The sequence below is a fragment of the Mauremys mutica genome, unplaced genomic scaffold, assembly GCF_020497125.1.
Source record: "Mauremys mutica isolate MM-2020 ecotype Southern unplaced genomic scaffold, ASM2049712v1 000866F_np12_obj, whole genome shotgun sequence".
In the NCBI taxonomy this organism is placed as follows: Eukaryota; Metazoa; Chordata; order Testudines; family Geoemydidae; genus Mauremys; species Mauremys mutica.
In genome coordinates this window covers 56,534-63,485 of record NW_025423065.1, presented here as the reverse complement: position 1 = coordinate 63,485, position 6,952 = coordinate 56,534, and the positions used below count along the sequence as shown (strand labels likewise).

Here is a 6,952-nt window from a genome sequence, read left to right as displayed (position 1 = left end):
AAGGTCTCTGGATAGTGATCTTTGGGAAGAGCTGGCTGAAGTGTCTTCCTAGTAACCAGGAGATCCTGGCTTGGCCTGACAGTTCTTCCTTGCAAGTCTTGAGGGAAATGGGGAACGGCTGTAGTTTGGAATTTGCAGGTGTTGTCCTGGACCATCAAATGGAACAGTTGCAAGTATTTTCTTGAGGCAGGCACTATGATTTAGCTGGCTAAAGTACCTGTCTAGCAAAGAGGAGATCCTAGGTTCAACTCCTAGTGGTGCCTTGGTGTATAGCTTTGTCTCCTCTGCTCACATTTTCCTGTGTCTTTCCGGGAAACAGAAGAGACCTCCCTTGTTATCCAAGTAATTGCTTGCTAAGGAAAAGGTTTCTTTGGAGAGAAACATTGGGAAGAATCAAATCACAAGCCTGGAGTTGATGAAAAGGCTGCTGTGACTGGCATTAGCATGGTGGTTGCTTCAACTGCAATTGCTGCAACACGAGAGCCTGCGCCACACGTCCTTGTGATTCGCTGGGGATGTCTGCACACAGATGTCATGTCATCTTCCTTTTGATTGTCACTGATGAAAAATGGAGCAGCTGGGAGAAAAGTCCCAGAGGCACCTGCCAGGTAAAGTGGAGGTTAGAGATGCAGCACCCAGTGGTGCCTTGCCAAATGTGTCCACTCCTCCCACCTTTTGGTCAATTTTTGAGGAAACAGAGAGGACTGCGTCTGCCTTGCAATGCAAATGCTTCCAAAAGAAACCGGTTGTTTTTTCTGACAAGTGTTGGAAGGAGGCACCTAAGAAACGTGGAGACAAGGAAAAGGTCACCGTAACTCAACTTGCATCCATGGCTCTTGAGGCCACAACGCAGAGCACTAAGCACTGTACGACCACAGCTGGGGACAGAAGGGTCTTTTCCACAGGCATTTTCCACTAGCAGAGTCCTCTCTGTGCACAGAATTCCTCATCGTTTGATGTCTGCAGGCACTGGAGATCACTATTTTGCCATCTCTCTCACTGTTTCAGTGAACATCTGCTGTGGTTGTTGAAAGTCTGTGATGGGATCTATGGGATGCAACCTGAACAGTGGGACCCCTGAGCCTGTGTCCCACTGCCTGGGCTCCCTCTCACACTGTGATGCTGTGAGGAACTGAGAATCTCTGGCAGATATTGCACTTACACAGACATCCACAGGTAGGGACACATCCAACTGAGTTACATGAATGCTTCTCCCAGCCACTCATAACACTAATGATAGATAGAGAGCCTCCCGCCAATTCCCCCCAGCTCTGCAGCCTTGCGCCCCTGGATCATACCATCTTGTCTTAATCAGAAGCCTGATCAGTGTGAGTTTATTACCCACTCCACCTGTCCCTCACTGTGAATAGTACATGAACCAGCCTTGTAATGGAGCTGCGATTTCCCACGAACTTCAAGCAAAATACACCAGTTTAAGTACAGCATAAAACAGATTTATTAACTACAGAAAGATGGAGTTTTAAGGATTATAAGTGGTAGGCATAAAAGAGCAAAGTTACCGAGGAAATTAAAGATAAATTCACAATCTAAACTTTACACCTTATTACACTAGGCCGTAGTTCGGTTATGCCACAGGAAGGCTTAATGTTCGAGCTGCAGTGCATGCTGGGCAGGCTTAAGGCCGGGCTCCCCATGGCAGGAGAGAAGACGATGACTCGGCCCCTGCAGGGGCAGGCTGGGGCTTCCTGGATCCCATTTGCTCACAGCCAGTGCCCTGCCCCCTCTCCCATGTCATCAATGGCGCCCCCAGGTCAGCCAGAATGGAGCAGCGGTTTTCACTGCACCAAGTCCACTTATGGCTTACAGGCAACTCCCAGACCCACCATCTCGGCCAGAAAGGAGCCCAATCCGCCTCGCCATTGCTGCTTTTCCTTCCCCCCAGAATCCTGCTTCTCCTGGGCTGCAAGGAGCCACCCCTGGGAAGCCAAGAGGCAGGCACAGGATTCTGCCTCCCAGCAGCCAAGATCACCTCCCCCGGCTTTGCAGAACGAATGGTGATGCTCTACTAACCCCATTTAGCCGCACTGAGGTGCTTACTTTCTGCCCTGCCTTCCTCAGCTCGACTTTCCTCTTTTGCCCCATTCCTGCCTCACTTCCTCCTTTGGCAAGTCACGCAGAGGAGGCCAGCAGGAAGAGCCGGCCTCCACCGGCCAACCTCCAACAGCAGAGGAGGCCAAGCCACAAGCCTCCAAAAGGTGACACGCCGCACTCCTCTAGGTTCTCCAGCCTGACGCCAAGGTGCTTTCTCCACTGCTGTCAGCACCCTCTGTCATGCAGGGGTTGGAGTTATCCCACGGACAGGCCAATAGGAGAAGGAGGAGCGTCTTCCTGAACAGCAAGGGGATCTGGGAAAAGGAAGCGAGCATGTTTCTGCCTGGTTTTGAACCAGGGACCTTTTGCGTGTTAGGCAAATGCGATAACCACTACACTACAGAAACTCCATCTGCTTGGCTGTTGCTCACCCTGACACAGACCGATGGACAAACCTGGAGAAAGTGGTGGCAGCCCTTCAATAGGTCAGCTGGCAGAGCAGAGGACTGGAGCGGGCGCTCAGGAAGTCATCCTTACGTCACCCTTGTCACTCCAGCTTGAGGGAGAGCTTCTTTTTCTTCCCCTTGCTGACAAAGAGCAAGAGAAGAATGAAAGGTCAGGTGGGCCAACTCGGTGCAGAAGCCCATGCTGCCTTTTCCTGCTGCATAGCCTGAAATGAGGGACTCGTGGCAGTTAAAGGAACTGCTGCACTTTCAGAAAACATCCCACGTGTGCACAAAGGGGGATAGAAGAGCCTGTTAATCTAGCACGCTCCCAACTGAACTACTTCAGCAGCTGCTCGGTTTCTTTTTGGCCTCCTGCTTTTCTGTCTGGGATGTTGTTGTCAGCTGTGGCACAGAAAAAGGACGTCATTGCGAGCGGCCCATGAAGACAAGATTCACTTTTGCCTTCCTTGCTCGGCTTTACTTGCTTCCTCACCCTATTCCTGCCTTAGTTCCTGGGTTTCCTGAAGGCGACGGGGGGCCAGCAGTACGAGGAGGAAGTTGGGCAGCTAGACCCTGGTGGCAAAAGTCCTGCCGCCACTTGCCACCCCCCTCTCTTCTCCCAGCGTCACATATTGGCCACCAGGGACTTGGGGCCCAGCAGCGCAACGGAAGGCAGTGGACAGAGCCACCCTCGCCTTGAAGCTCCAGCTCATTAAACCACATCTTCAATCGCTGATGGCCAATGAGAGACCGACATCGCTTGCTATTTTAGCACTTGGAAATGCCATTGGCCAATCTTTGGATCTCTTTAATGCTGCGCTTCAGTTCATGGGGGAAAGGCGAGAGAAGCGACCTTTGAACAAAGGGCCTGGGGTTAACATCCTAACGCTGTCTGTCTCTGACTGTAACACTGTGCTGGTGACAGTTCCATTGCTAGATGTTAGTACATTTCAGTTACTGTCAAAATTAAAAAGTTTCTATATGCTTAAAGAAAATGCATTTGTTCTATTTGCTTATATATGGCATGAATAAATACAGGTTTACAGAACCTAGCCTGCAAATTTATCATCTTATATGACAGAGAAAATCATGCATCGAAATTGTGCATCAAAATCATGAGCTGAGCTACAAATGCAATGAAAAATAAGATATTCAAAATTTTAACATATGGGGTGGGGGGAACCGAGGACACTTCTTGCCTGGGAGAGACACTTGGTTTAGGGGAGGCCCTGTCAGGGAGAACAGGAGTTAGTGTCACACGCCTATTTCCAGGCTGTAATCTGTGGGCGTCCTGCTCTGGGGGAGGGATCGCGGTAGCCCAGACTCAGGGCTGGAACAGGCCCCGGATTGAGGGGGTGGCTGCAGGGTTTGCAGCGCTCTGATGTCTCAGACAATGTCTCTCTCCCAAAGCCTCAGATCTGCGTCCCCAGAAGGCTCCTGTGCTGCCTCCGCTCCTTTCACAGTCTATAGCAAGGAGCAGCAGCAAGGGTCAGGGATGAGCCATAGGCACTAGGTGGGGGGCAGAGGGTTCAGGAGCCCAGAGTGTTTGCCTGTCTGGGGCATTTTGGCTGAGACCTCAGGGACACAGTGTGAGGCAGAATCCCAGGCATCTTATGAAAGGAGCATAAGGACATAAGGACGTACGAACGGCCAGACTGGGTCAGACTGGGTCCATCTAGCCCAGTATCCTGTCTTCCCATAGCGGCCAAAGCCCGGTGCCCCAGAGGGAATGAACAGAACAGGGAATCACCAAGTGACCCATCCCCTGTCGCCTATTCCCAGCTCCTGGCAAACAGAGACTAGGGACACCATCCCTGCCCATCCTGGCTCAGAGTATGTCCTCCATGAATTGATTTAGCTCTTTTTTTGAACCCTGTTATAGTCTTGGCCTTCACAACCTCCTCTGGCAAGGAGTTCCGCAGGTTGACTGTGCGTTGTGTGAAAAAATACTTCCTTGTGTTTGGTTTAAACGGGCTGCCTATTCATTTCATTTGGTGACCCCTAGTTCTTGTGTTATGAGAAGGAATAAGTAACACTCCTCATTTACTTTCCCCACACCAGTCATGATTTTATAGACCTCTAGCATATTTCCCCTTAGTCAGCTTTTCTCCAAGCTGAAAAGTCCCAGTCTTATTATTCTCTCCTCATATGGCAGACACTCCATACCCGTTTCTGAACCTTTTCCAATTCCAATACATCTTTTTTAAGATGGAGCGACCATATCTGCATGCAGTATTCAAGATATGGGCGTACCATGGATTTATACAGTGGCAATAAGATTTTCTCTCTTATTCTCTATCCCTTTCTTAATGATTCCCAACATTCTGTTCGCTTTTTGCCTGCCACTGCCCATTGAGTGGATGTTTGCAGAGAACTATCCACAGTGACTCCAAGATCTCTCACTTGAGTTGGAACAGCTATTTTACATCCCATCGTTTTATATGTAGAGTTGGGATCATGTTTGCCAATGTGCATCACTTTGCATTGATACACATTGAATTTCATCTGCCGTTTTGTTGCCCTTTCACCTAGTTTTGTGAAATCTCTTTTTAGCTCCTCCCAGTCTGCTTTGGACTTAACTATCCTCTGTACGTTTGGATCATCCGCACATTTTGTCACCTCGCTGTTCAGCAGATCGTTTATGAAGATGTCAACTAGTCCCAGTACAGACACCACGAGTTACCTGTTTGCATCCTGAAAACTGTCCATTTATTCCTACCCTTTGTTTCCTAGCTTTTAACCAGTTATTGATCCACGTGAGGAGCTTCCGGAGGTGAACGTAAGCTGGTACATTCCGGTATGGGGTACTGGCAAGAGCGGGTACGCTGTGCCAGCCCGGCCCGGCTTCCCCAGGCTGGTGATTTAAAGGGCCCAGGGCTCCCTGCAGCCTCCCAAGCCCCCCTGGTGGAGCCCCGGGGAGCAAATCACTGCCCTGGAACGCTGCTCTCTCCCGCGCTACGAACACAGAGCAGGGGCGGCGGGAGCTTCCTTACAGTGGGGGGGTCACTATTGTCTGAACTGTGGCACTCCCATGAAAACCCTTCCCCAGGGACCCACACTCACACCACCTCTCCCCCCGAGGCCACACCCACAGAATGCCTCTCCCCCCCCCCCAGACTCCCCCTTTCCCCCTCCATCATTTGTCCTAACAACCAGTTAAGAGTGGTGGGGCCACGGCCCTCTAAACCCCCTGTTCCAGCACCCCTGACACAGAGCTCAGCAGCAGCAGTGTGTGTGTGCGTGTGACAGAGGCTGCTGTGCTGAGCTGAGCCAGTGAGGGAAGCGGGGGCTGATGTTGGGGCTGCCCCCTCCCCCTGCCTCAGGACTGGTTGCTTGCAGCAGCTGTCTGAACATAGAGACAGTGTGCGACACACTCCCTCTCCCCACACACACACAGTCTCTACCCCGCCACGCACACTGCAGTTGAAAAGCAGCTGGCAATCTAGTAAGATGCCCATGGAACGGTGGGATAGAGAAACCTGCATCATGTGATGCTGTACCAGCCCATGAGGCATTGCAAACCCTTTCCAAAGCACCCTGCAGCCAGTTGCACAGCTACCCACAGTGCACTGCTCTCTGTGGCCATCCAAGATTCTAGCGTGGATGTGCTCTGGTGACACAAGGGGCATAGTGTGGACATGCAACAGCTGTTTAATTAAAACACTTTAAAGCTGCATTACCCAATAGTGTGGACACAGCTTGAGAGTGAGACAAGACCCAGCTCCTTTGAAACTAAAGAACCACAACTTTCTCCATAGTTAGCAGGATTCAAACCTGCACAGGGAGACCCCAATGGATTTTTAGTCCACCGCCTTAACCACTCAGCCACAACTACATGGTTGAGATGTGTCTCTTACTGCACTCTAGTTCTGTTCTCACTGAGTGATCAATTCCAGTTGTTTCCTCAGACCAGCTGCCTCAGCACACACACTGCTGTGCCATTGTATAAGTGTGTCCATGGCTGAACTGCAAGAATTCCTGCTCATTTCCCTTCTGGCTGGAGCATGAGGAGAGTATGTTTGTGGTCAATGACGTTGCTGTAGATTGTTGTCCGTTTCCTGCCTTGATCATTCAGACAGGCCCTTTCCTGCCATATCCCCAGCACATCAGTGATTGCAATAGCAGGGGGCAGGTTTTCTCTGGGGCACTGAGATTTGTCAGGGGGTTGGTGGCTCCTTTCTTTCCTCACCCTGGAGTAAACTCAGCTTTTAATTCCATCCTTGATGTTTCAAGGAATAACAACAGACGACCGAGGAAAGAGGTGGACAAGTGGGTCTCAGGGGAGGGGCAAAGAGGTGGGGGCAGTGGACAGGGCAGGTCAGGGGAGGGGTAGAGGTGTGAGCGCTGGGCAGGGTGGGTCTCGGGAGAGGCAGAGAGGTGGGGGCGGTGGGCAGGGTTGGTCTTAGGGGAGGAGGCAGAGAGGTGCAGGCGGTGGGCAGGGTGGGTCTCAGGGG

The 6,952-nt window shown here is 51.2% G+C and overlaps 2 non-coding genes across 2 annotated transcripts; both read right to left on the bottom strand.

Moving 5' to 3' along the window:
- Window positions 1–2,386: 2,386 nt before the first annotated feature.
- On the bottom strand, window positions 2,387–2,459 carry TRNAV-AAC. The gene has a single exon. It is a non-coding gene; the product is annotated as a tRNA-Val (tRNA).
- A 3,792-nt stretch (window positions 2,460–6,251) lies between these two features.
- On the bottom strand, window positions 6,252–6,333 carry TRNAF-AAA. Its single transcript has one exon. It is a non-coding gene; the product is annotated as a tRNA-Phe (tRNA).
- Window positions 6,334–6,952: the final 619 nt, after the last annotated feature.